This window comes from Podarcis raffonei, chromosome 9, assembly GCF_027172205.1.
Source record: "Podarcis raffonei isolate rPodRaf1 chromosome 9, rPodRaf1.pri, whole genome shotgun sequence".
Lineage (NCBI taxonomy): Eukaryota > Metazoa > Chordata > Lepidosauria > Squamata > Lacertidae > Podarcis > Podarcis raffonei.
This window is the reverse complement of record NC_070610.1, coordinates 76,775,641-76,788,356: the sequence shown is the minus strand read 5'-3', so window position 1 is coordinate 76,788,356 and position 12,716 is coordinate 76,775,641. Positions and strand designations below refer to the sequence as shown.

Here is a 12,716-nt window from a genome sequence, read left to right as displayed (position 1 = left end):
CCACAGCTTCCAGACATCTGGTCAGTGTGTCTGGGGCCGAGTCAGGATGGCCATCCATCAACAGATAGAGCTGGGTGTCATCGGCATACTGATGGCAACCCAGCCCAAAACTCCGGACAAGCTGGGCGAGGGGGCGCATAAAGATGTTGAAAAGCATTGGGGAGAGTATCGCACCCTGAGGTACTCCACACACCAAGGAGTGGCGCGATGACAATTCCCCCCCAAGCGCCACCCTCTGTCCCCGACCAGAGAGAAACGAGCGCAGCCATTGAAGGACTGTGCCCTGGATCCCCACGTCGGCAAGGCGGTGGTCCAGAAGTTCATGATCGACCATGTCGAAAGCTGCTGACAGATCTAGAAGAATCAGCAGCCCCGACCCGCCTCGATCCAGCTGTCTACGAAGATCATCTGTTAGGGCAACCAGAGCTGTCTCGGTCCCATGACCAGCGCGGAAGCCAGACTGGAATGGATCCAGAGCCGATGTTTCATCCAGAAACCCACCAAGCTGTTCAGCAACCGCTCTCTCAATCACCTTACCCAGGAACGGAAGATTCGAAACCGGGCGGTAATTGGATAGATCTAAAGGATCTAATGATGTTTTCTTTAAGAGCGGGCGCACCACTGCCTCCTTCAGTTCCCCTGGGAATGTCCCCGTGCCAAGGGACAAATTGATGATATCCCCCAGGAGGGCCCGCACCTCGTCTGGACACGCTCTAATCAGCCAAGACGGGCACGGGTCGAGAGGACAGGTGGTGGGCTTTCCAGCTCGGAGGAGTCTGTCCACATCGGCTGGGGATATCCGGTCAAAGTGGTCCAATACTGGACCCGAGGACAGTCGAGGGGCCTCTAGTTCCTTTATTGTATCCAAATTGGCAGGGAGGTCATGGCGGAGCAACAAGACCTTCTCCGCAAAAAAGCTCGTAAATGCCTCACAGCCGTGTGTCAAATTGTTATTTAAATTTGGCTGTCCTTCAAGGGACGTTAAAGACCTGATTATACTAAATAATTGCGCCGGGCGAGAGCTAGCGGATGCAATGGAGGCCGAGAAGTAAGACTTCTTAGCAGCCTTCACCGCCATCTCGTAGGTTTTCATAAAAGCCCTATAAGATGTTCTTGAGGCTCCGTCACGAGCACCCCGCCATACTCGCTCTAGCCGTCTGAGGTCCCGCTTCATTTTCCGGAGCTCCTCGGTAAACCAGGGAGCCCGGTTTCTGCGGGGTCGCAGAGGGCGCTTCGGTGCGATCTCATCGATGGCTGCCAGGAGCTGGATATTCCAGCCCTCAACAAGCTCAGTCAATGAGTCGCCAGGGGGAGCAAGGTCCCGCAAGGCTTGGCGGAATCTATCAGGGTCCATCAGCCTCTGCGGGCGAGCCCAAATCGGCTCGCCACCTAAGCAGGGTGGGGGTGGAAAGTCAATCCTGGCTTTCAGAGCGTAGTGATCAGACCATGGCACCTTCATCGAAGGAGACATGATCACATCTATACCTACACCAAAGATCAAATCCAGCGTGTGGCCTGCTTGATGTGTGGGGCCCGAAACAAACTGGGAGAGCCCTAGTGTCGCCATGGAAGACACCAGGTCCAGAGCCTGTGAGGAGGGAGTGGCATCAGCATGGATGTTGAAGTCCCCCAATACCAATAGGTTAGGGAACTCCAAGGCCCAGCCGGCCACCGCCTCCAATAGGCCTGACAGGGTGGCTGCTGGTGCGCTAGGTGGCCGGTACACCAGCCAGACAGCCAAGCTCTCCTCGGAGCCCCACACTAGGCCAACACATTCAATGCCGGGGATCGATGGTGATGGTAGAGCCCTGAAAGAACAATCTTCCCGGATTAATAATGCCACCCCTCCCCCCCGGCCCACAGTCCGTGACTGGTGGAGGACGGAGAAACCCGGGGGCGCCATCTCTCTTAAGGTAACTGTTGCCCCTTCGCGCACCCAGGTCTCCGTCACACAAGCCAGGTCGACCCCCTGCGAGATAAAGAAATCTCGCAGGGTGGCGGTTTTGTTGCCTATAGACCTGGCATTGCACAGCACCAGTGACGGAGGTGAGTAGTCCTTGCTCGCCCTACCCTCGTCCCTCGGGATGAGGCGCAGATTGGAAGGGGTACGAGCATATCCATATCTCGATCCCCTTCGCCTATAACATCTGCCCCCACCGCCATACCTCCCTCGCCCCTCCACGGTAGCAATCCCAAGCCTCATAGTAGCCTCCATTGATGGCAATTAATGTTATTCTTTCGCAGCCTAAAACAATAAAACCTTAAAACAATAAAAACAAAAAACAAAACAACCCAGAAAACAATAACAATACAAATAAAAACTGCAGAAATTACAAATTCATCAAAATCTAGCGAATTCCCAAGCCCACCCAAACATCCATCCCACCCCCATATATAAAATCTAAAGGAAAAGGAACATTTTAAAACATGTTAAAAAGAACTCTGCGCCCCTCCGGGTCCTCCTGGGCAGTAGCAGCATCAGTGGCAACAACCGTCCCTGTGAGGCCCCACCTGGGCCAGATAGTGGCAGGAGCAGTCCTTGTGAGGCTTTAGGCCCCGCCCCAGGCCAGATGGTAAGTGGCAAGAGCAGGACCCTCAGACATTCACAGGGGAATCCTCCTGGGCAGCAGAGCAGTCCTTTTGAGGCTTCAGGCCCCACCCCAGGCCAGACCAAATTATTTGAAGAGCAACTGTAATCAACAAATTACGCTAGTAGGGCTACAAGAAGTTTTGTAAGGAGAAATATACAAAGTGTTACAAAGTAGAAAAATATTGGTTATGAGTTTGAAATGTAATAGGGAAAATAAGAAGTGCAGACTAAGAGATTAGATTGGAAAATTTTCAGACAGTATTGATGGAAGTAAAAAAAATATGAATAAATATGTAAAAGTATGTTTAATTACTGTTGAAAATAGTATGTTAAAAAAACCACACACACACACACACACACACACACACACACACACACACATACCCACATCTCAGGCTTGTCCCTCTTTTGTGTGGAAGGGGCAAAGGGGGAGACCCAGGCCAAGCCCCCGGGGTGAGAATTACCTGGTGCCACCGCTCTACCTAAAAGGTAAGCTTTGCTGTTTTCTAATTTGTGAATGACCTACTTCTACACTTTGGTTGAGCCTAAAAATAAGCAGAATCATGTTATCTGGAACGCTCATCCATCTCCCAGGAAGCTGCCTGCCAAGGCGCCCCGACCGGCTTGGCTTGCCGTTAATTAAAACAGGTGGGCAGGATGCTGAGCTGCCAAGCAGGAGCTGCCCAGGTGGGCCTGATCCTGCCGGGAGGACGGGGATGAACGAGGGAAGAAGGGAAGGAAGACGGGAAGGAGAGAGAGAACCTGGAGACAGAGAAATAGCAAAAGCTGCCTTATGCCAATGGCCCCTCCAGCGTCCTGCTCTCACAACGGCCAACCAGATGCCTCATTGTGAATCTCGCAAGCAGGATTCGAACACAGGAGCCATCTTCCCTGCTGTGGTTTCCAGGAACTGGGATTCAGAAACCTGTGATGGTGAAGGGCAGAGCGTAGCCATAATACCAACAGCCATCAACAGCCCTCACCTCCATGCATGGGCTTTGTTTGCACCAGCAGCAGCAGCGCTCGAGCGACCACCATTTTAAGCAGCTCCTCTCTGGAGCACTTTCGCACGCCGCTCCTCATCCCGCCGCCACCAGCCCCTGCCGCTCGCAAGACAAAGGTAAGCCCTACATCATGGATTGGCAAACTAAGGCCCACAGGCCGGATCAGGCCCAATTGCCTGCTGGATCCAGCCCGCGGAAGGTCCGGAAACCGCTGCGTGGATCGCCAGTGCGCACGTTCTTTCCCTCTCCCTCCCATGGCGGTGACGCACCTCCTCTCTCCCTCCCTCCTCCTGGCTTCTCCCCGCCCTGCCTAGAGGAGGAAGGGGGCTGGGCTTTGTGGGTGCCAGCAGCAGCAGCAGCTCTCGAGTGGCCGCCATTTTAAGCAGCCCCTCTCCGGAGCACTTTCGCGCGCCGCTCTTCGTTCTACCGCCACCAGCCCCTGCCGCTCGCAAAACACAGGTAAGCAGCCACCGGGGCTCATGGTGCTCTTGCATCATTTTTGTTCCCAAAATATAGTCCGGCCCCCCACAAGGTCTGAGGGACAGTGGAGTGGCCCCCTGCTGAAAAAGTTTGCTGACCCCTGCCCTGCATGGTTCCGTCTGCGAATGGAAAAGCACTTAGGGGAGGGCGATTCTGAGCTGCAAAACAGTGGGAGGAGAAGGGGCTACTGCCTGCTCAGCCTGACTTTAGCTTCAAATAAATAAACCACAGAGCCCTGCAATTAAGCACGCCATTGTGAGGCCTGAAAACAAATTTCTTTGCCGCATCTAGGGACTCAGCTACGTTAGTGAAGAAACAGCGATTTGAACGCGCTATAAACATGCAACACCAGATGGGGCCAGAGAGCAGGAAATTTAAAACACGATTTTCCATAGAGATTTTCCCCCCTTTTGTTATAATTTAATTTCTGACTTATTTATAGTGGTTTTTCCCCTGTGTCTAGATCCATCCCATCCTCTGCTCCATGCATTTGTCTGATCCCCTTTTAAATGCATCCAAGCTGGTCGCTATCACAGCTTCCTGTGGGAGGGAGTTCCACAGGTTAACTGTGGAAGTTAGTACTTTCCTTTTTCTGACCATAATCCTCCAGCAGTTGCCTCCACTGGATGTTCATTGGTATTTAATAATAATAATAATAATAATAATAATAATAATAATAATAATAATTTATTATTTATACCTAATAATAATAATAATAATAATTTATTATTTATACCCCACCCATCTGGCTGGGTTTCCCCAGCCACTCCAGGCGGCTTCCAACAAAACAATATAATAACCTATTAAACATTAAAAGCTTCCCTAAACAGGGCTGCCTTCAGATATCTTCTAAAAGTTTGGTAGTTATTTTTCTCTTTGACTTCTGGTGGGAGGGTGTTCCACAGGGCGGGTGCCACCACTGAGAAGGCCCTCTGCCTGGTTCCCTGTAACTTGACTTCTCGCAAGGAGGGAACCACCAGAAGGCCCTCGGCGCTGGACCTCAGTGTCTGGGCAGAACAAGAGGGAGGGAAACGTTTTCCCATCCGCTTTCTTATCATCCTGCCAGGTTGTACACGTGCCTTTTCTCTAAACTAGGCCGAGTAGCCTCCTACGGGCTGAGTAGCAGCAGTCTTGGGAGGTGGACTGGGGCTGCCTAGAAGGAAAAGTCACAGCAAAAGCTGCTCTTCCTGGAGCAATAAAGTGGATGGCAAGAACTGACTGCTGATGGTTTTGCAGGATTCGATGCCAGCAGCGAAAGCCAGATCGGGTTCAACAGCACTGTCTCAGTTGGGAAGGATATGCATGGACTAGCAGGCAGAGCAAATGTCAGGCGAGCACTTTTTCTGTGCCCATGCACTCTGCCGCAGGAAATCATCCAAATAATGGAGAGGCAAAAGACCCCACGATCGTCTGCACGCCTATCACTGTATGAGTCCACCTGCCTTGAATTTCTTTCATGATTAAAGTCCAGCATCTTTTCAAAGTGAATTTGTTTCACTGCATCCCCTGCCCCATTCACAAGAGACTTGCTGCTGATTGCGCCTGCTGGTCCAACCCCGATGCAATGTAGGTATCGCAACACTCAGCCCCCCATCCAATTTGAATCCGGACCCCGCTTAGCTTTGCAAAATGTGGCAGCAGTTTTATTAGGCAGGAAACTCAGCCAAGTCTGTGAAGAGCCAATAAAGGGTCAACTCCAGCTTTGAACGGTGTGATCTGCTGACAGGCATACTCCATGATGGGTGCCATTCTGCATTTGTGAGTGCTTGATCGCGTGGCGACACCTAAACTTTGGAACTCCCCGCCAATTGAGACCAGACAGGCCCCTCCACTGTACCTGTTTCTATGCAATCCTGCCAGACTGTATAATAAATATTTATTCTATTTATACATGTATGGACCTTATGCATGAATGGAATATAGAATGAACTGATCCACTGGGTCTTCTGTTTTTTCCGTTGAACTTTATGAGACTTCCGTTGAAATCTACAATTTGATACAATGAATAGTATACCTTATTTATTCAAAAGTACAGCCGGTTACGTCTTGTGTGTTTTTTGAGTATGTTTCACGTAATCATAGGTTTGTTGTTGTTTTGCCAATGATCCTGCCAGACTGAGCAGGATTTAACCCCATTCATTAGCTGCTGGAAACAGGGATGCACAGCCGACACAGGATTTAACCCCACCCTAGCAGCCTTCAGATGACGCCAGCTGGTGGGTGGCTGGCTGGCTGGGTGAAATGGGCACTCCCCAGCCACACAGCAGATAGATAATTCTATGTACCTCCTACAAAGGGGCTGTGCTAATGCAGCCAGAGACTGTGCCTACATGGGAGCTCCCTTTGCCCATCCCTTTTCAGACCGCCGCTGGTTCTGGGAGACAGTGGTGCAGGAGAGGCTGGGGAAACACCCTGCCCTTCACTTGCCTGGCCTGCCTCTTCCAACACATCTTGTGCTCCCCTCTCCAGCTCTGAACCTCCAAGGAAGGAGAGTCCACCACTTCTACTATCAAACAGCTCTTACAGACAGAAAGTCTTTCCATACGTCTAGTCGGAATCTCCTTCCTTGTAACTTGAAGCCACTGGTTCGAGTCCTGCCCTCCAGGGCAGGGGAAAACAAGCTTGTTCCCTCTTCCATGTGACAGCCCCAGAGATATTTGAAGATCCTATCTCCTCTCAGTCTCCTCTTTACCAGGCAGAACATGCCCAGGTCCCTCATACTGTTTTTGGGGGACAAGAGGCGGGCGGGTGTGGAGGACTCCCTGGTCCTGAATGGGGTAACTGTGCCCCCGAAGGACCAGGTGCGCAGCCTGGGAGTCATTCTGGACTCATAGCTGTCCATGGAGGCACAGGTCAATTCTGCGTCCAGGGCAGCTGTCTGCCAGCTCTATCTGGTATGCAGGATGAGACCCTCCCTGCCCGCGGACTGTCTCATCAGAGTGGTGCATGCTGAGTCCCTCCTGGGACTAGAGGAGTAGAATAGGGGAGCCCACCATCTCTCGTTCCCACCACCCTCACAGGGACAATTGGTAGGGACATGGGACAGGGCCTTCTCAGTGGCTGCCCTCAGACAACTTTGGAACTCCCTGCCTATTGGGGTTGAATCCTGACAAAACAGAAGTACTGTTTTGGGGGGACAGGGGGCAGACAGGTGTTGGGGACTGCCTGGTCCTGAATGGGGTAACTGTGCCCCTGAAGGACCAGGTGCACAGCCTGGGAGTCATTTTGGACTCACAGCTGTCCATGGAGGCACATGTCAATTCTGTGCCCAGGGCAGCTGTCTACCAGCTCCACCTGGTACGCAGGAGGAGACCCTCCCTGCCCACAGACTGTCTCGCCAGAGTGGTGCATGCTCTGGTTATCTCCCACTTGGACTACTGCAATGCGCTCTACATGGGGCTACCTTTGAAGGTCACCCAGAAACTACAACTAATCCAGAATTCGCAGCTAGACTGGTGACCAGGAGCGGCCGCCGAGACCACATAACACCGGTCTTGAAAGACCTACATCAGCTCCCAGTGCGTTTCTGAGCACAATTCAAAGTGTTGGTGCTGACCTTGAAAGCCCTAAACGGCCTCGGCCCAGTAGACCTGAAGGAGCGTCTCCACCCCCATCGTTCTGAGGCTGTTTAGGGCTTTAAAGGTCAACACCAACACTTTGAATTGTGCTCAGAAATGTACTGGGAGCCAGTGTAAGGACGGGCTCCAGAATACCCCATAAGGGAAAGGGAGCCTATTTTCTTATAACAGTGGGAACGCTGTGACCTTTTTCTCACCGGGAGATGCTCAGAGATGCTCAGCCTTTCAGAGCGAGCCCACCCCAGCCGCTTGTTTCGCAAAGAGCCACCCACAGCTCCTCTGCGCATCCCAGATGTGTTCTCCACACCAGCTCAGCCTCCTAATCTAAGACAATCTCACCAGCCCATTCAAGCTGGGCTAATTGCACGGTTTCTCCCAGACGTCCTGACACGGGGACAGTTGCGCACTCCCCCGCCGGCACGCTAAGCCGCTTCGCCATGGCAGTCTTGCTGAGGATAAAGCCCAGCCGTGCTGTGCTGTAAACAAAATCTGCCCTTATTCCCTTATGGGGGACACAAGAGCTCTTATAGAGTCCTTACGTGGGTTCCCTCTTGGTAGGAGAAAATAACAGAGACCAACCAGAGAATATTGAGAAGCAAAGCAGCTAGTAAGCCTGATCTTTATTGATCTGTTGCAACAGGGTGCTCCCCTCACATGCAGGAAAGGAGGAGGAACCCAGAACAACAGTGTGGAAGCCCTTATATAGACATTTTTAATTCCCTGTCCTGGAGCTCAAGTCCACCCCTCCATACATCATACATACACCACAGAAGGGGTGTAACCTAAGACCACCCCCCACAAACATCATACCTACATTGCAGAAAAGGCGGTCTACAACAGAAATTTGAGTGTTGTTGTTTTTCCTGTCTGCCAGGTATTCTGATAATGCCTTATCTGATTGCCTTTCCTGGTAGTCTGCCCATTCCATTTGAAATGGTGATTGCTTAATTCCCGTGACAATGGGTAGATTCCATCACCCTGCTCCCTCCTTGCAGAGAAACATTTGGTCAGAGGTGGTACATGACCCCAGTCAAGCTTGCAAAAATTTATCATTTGCCCAATAACAAATGCTGGAAATGTAATGAAACTGAAGGTACTTTTTATCACCTTTGGTGGACGTGCCCAAAGATTAAGGCTTTCTGGGAAAGGATTTATAATGAAATGAAAAAGGTGCTTAAATGCACTTTTGTGAAGAAACCAGAAGCCTTCCTCCTGGGCATGGTAGGCCAATTGGTGTCAAAGAAAGATAGGACGTTTTTTATGTATGCGACAACAGCAGCAAGAGTACTTTTAGCAAAGTACTGGAAGACACAAGAACTACCCACACTGGAAGAATGGCAGACGAAGGTGATTGACTACATGGGACTGGCTGAGATGACCGGCAGAATCCGCGACCAAGGGAAAGAGACGGTGGAAGAAGATTGGAAGAAATTTAAAGTTTATCTTAAGAACTGTTGTAAAATTAATGAGTGCTAAAATGTTTTGAGTAATGCAAAATAGAATTGCAGCGATAAACAACTGGACATGAGAAAAAGGATTTAAAGGAAGTGTTATAAGTAATTAAAATCAGGGGTTGCTGGAAAGATTTAAAACAGGGATGCAGAAAAAGGAGGTATGGGGAAGTCGCTGAAAGAAGGCTTAAGGAAAAGAAGGTTAAGAAATTATACGTGTTTATATGTTTGTTTGTTTATGTATTGTTTTGTACTGTCTTTTAATATGTGTTGAAAAATTAATAAAAAAATTATTTAAAAAAAAAGAGAAACATTTGGTCAGCTTGGGAGTCAAAATGGTTTCAGGAGGTCTTCCTGTGCTGCTCCAGATTGGTACATTTATGAATATTTATTTTACATATATGACCTTAAAATTCTATTACGGATGCTCGCCTGGCCTCCCTCCCTCCTGTTTACTTGTCACACGCCCAGGCTCGAAGCGAAGAAATGGTTCCTTATTATTTCACACCTCTGTTGTCTTTTTGCTGCTCTTGGGCGGCCTGTGATGTTCTCAGGGGGTCTTAGCTGTTGGCCTGGGATGGAGGGCAAAGGCCTCCTTCTCCCCGATCTCCTGGCGCACAGGGGAATATGGATTCGTTTCCGAATGAATGAACAACTGGAGCAAAGGGAGTCCTTTCAGTTCAGTTTTCGTTCATAGGGACACAGGAAGGTGCTTTTTTCAGAATCAGGATGCGCCAAATTTTCCCCAGCCCTGTCTGGAGATGGGCAGTTCAAACAGCAACAGCCTGATGACTTGGGTCCTCAGAAAAGGTCAGCAAAATTGGCCACCACCTCCCTCCCTCCCTTCCATTCATTCCATTTCCTATTTTAAAAATGATTTATTCCTTAAGGGGAAGACAGATCGTGAAGCTGAGGCTCCAAGACTTTGGCCACCTCATGAGAAGAGAAGACTCCCTGGAAAAGACCCTGATGTTGGGAAAGATGGAGGGCACAAGGAGAAGGGGACGACAGAGGACGAGATGGTTGGACAGTGTTCTCGAAGCTACCAGCATGAGTTTGACCAAACTGCGGGAGGCAGTGGAAGACCTGGCGTGCTCTGGTCCATGGGGTCACAAAGAGTCAGACACAACTAAACAACTAAAACAAACAAAACCCTGCTCCCTTTCTCCCACCAAACCTCACAGCTGCATCTCCCTCCCTGAACCAGAAAAGCAATCATTTCTCCCAAAACAACAGCTCAGCCAGACACACAGAAGATCTGCTGGCAAACCACACACGCCCTTCTCTCGATGCCAGGAAAACACTCTGTGCCTCTCCAGATGCTACAACAGGGCAGGACTATTTTTTAAAAATTATATCTAAAAAGTTGCGACCCCCTAGCCATACTGGGTTTTTCTTTCCAATTGTATTTTTTCCTCCATTTGCAGCACAGAATTCTGTGGCCAGGCGACAACATCTGATGTCAAGACAGGGAAGAAAAAGAAGAACTCTACAGCTTGCATAAATTACAGTAATTAAGTAATTTTGCATATGCCGATTGACGGGCTAGCCCGATCGTTGGCTGCAGGCCTCCCACCCAGCTTGCATAAACGGCGGTAATTAAGTGGCTTTGCATATATGCCGATTGACAGCGGAAAAAAAGTCTTTGGCTGAAGACCTCCCACTCAGGAAGGTCTTTGAGAATCTTATATGCAACGGCTGCAGCTCAGACTTTGGTGGCAAAGGGATGGACGGAACAAGAAGCCCCGACAATAACAGACTGGCATTACAAGCTACAGGAATTTGCTGAAATGGCACAGTGAACAAACACCCTGAGAGGCAATTCCAAACAAAAATTTATGGAAAAGTGGGATAGATATAAAACATATGATCAAAAATACAGCAAAGGTTCGCTATCTATGCTAGCAATTGATTGACGTTGGAGTGAGACTGAGTTGAGAAATAAGACCAAGAGCACATATTGATATAGGGATGTATTAGATAATATGTAAAGAAATATACAATTATAAGAGTGCATTCATTTGTAAAAAAGGAATATACAATGGGAAAGACAGTCTAGTGTGTTGGTATGTATATGATTTGGGGGGGGGATTTGTTTTAGTTTTTCTCTTTGTTCTTTTTTTTGTTTCATTTTCTTTCTCGGTATATAAAATTTGTATATAATTTATGTATACATGTTGGAAATTATATTATAGTGAGGCAAGGAAAGAAGGGCTACCCTTATGCTATTCATATAATCAGTTATCAGTAATCAATATATTCATGTATGCTCACACATAACAGGGCTTACAGTATTTTTATAATCCATTTTGAATCAAAGGAAAGCTTTTGCCTTAGCTAACTGCAAACTGCTTGGAACAGCAACTTTAGAACCGACCTTTCCCCTAGAAAACATCCTTGTACCCTGAACAAAGGGGAAGACATGTATCATAGACACTGGTACAAAATCCCCTCAAATACAGGCTAAAATAATCCACAGAACAGGAAGGGCTAAACCACAAAAACTCCAAAACTCCCTGTTCTGTCAGGAGAAAGGTTAGATTCTGCATCATTGTGCATCATTTGTGCAGACAACGGAAAGCAGAAGTTGGGAGTAGATCTCTGCGCTTGACCAGGAGCTGGGAGCATGGCAAGAAGCACGCTAACTGGCTAATTTTTGCTGGCGTTCGTGACTGTCTCATGATTGTCTCATGATCTGTGATTTGCTGTGATTTGCTCAGGTATAAAGACCTCAGGATTTCTGTCTCTCGGGGTCCCAGTCCTTTTGGAAAAGATTCCAACTGGGTCCTTATTGCTCAGCAATAAAACCTCACCTTCTCTTTCTCCAAAAAGCTGTGTCTGCCTGATCCTTGTTCACTCTAAGTGGGTACCAACTTTACTTTCACGTGCTACAATAGTAAGTCCTGTAATGTAATATGACAACGTTTACCGATGTAATATAAAGAATGTTAACAAATAAATAAAATGCAAATTAAAAAAGAAAAGAGACTCTGCCTAAGGTCCAGTTTTGCCAGTGGAAAACAAGGTTAGCTTCTGCTTCTTATTTACTTTATCTGATTGTTTTGTGTTTCTTTCTGTTTCTCCCCCTCCTCATTTCATCCCCACAACAGGGCTGTGAGGTAGGCTAGGCTGAGAGTCGGCGACTGGCCCAAGGTCACCCAGTGAGCTTCATCCCTGGCCCAGCTGGGATTTGAACCCTGCTCTCTCCCAGGTCCTAGTCTGGCGCTCTAACCACTGCACCACACTGCCACACTTCTAAATTGGTTGAGAACCTCATTTTGTCGCGAACTTGCCAAAATGACAGAATTAATAAGAAACCACTCAGGCGAAAAGGTTAAAAAAAGGAATGGGATTCTTTTAAAAATTACCTGACAAAATACTGTTCCAATAACAACACTCAGTTGTGCCTAGATTAATTCCACAGATATAAGGGAATTTTCTTTTTCAACAGTTGAATACAGATAATTTAAATGTAAGAGAAATGTTGAAGCCGCATAGAGATAGGGGGAAGTCGACAAACATATAAGGGACTCAAACCAGTATAGTGAAACGGAAAGAAAGTGACTGTAAAGAATGAAAACGAAAAGGAGAAATATGAAGGTACAGTGGTACC

The 12,716-nt window shown here is 48.4% G+C and overlaps 1 protein-coding gene across 1 annotated transcript in view; it reads right to left on the bottom strand.

The window, feature by feature from the left end:
* FBXO41 (F-box protein 41) overlaps positions 1-12,716 on the bottom strand; it is an 82,705-nt gene that overhangs the window by 23,048 nt on the left and 46,941 nt on the right. The gene's annotated exons all lie outside the window — the stretch shown is intronic.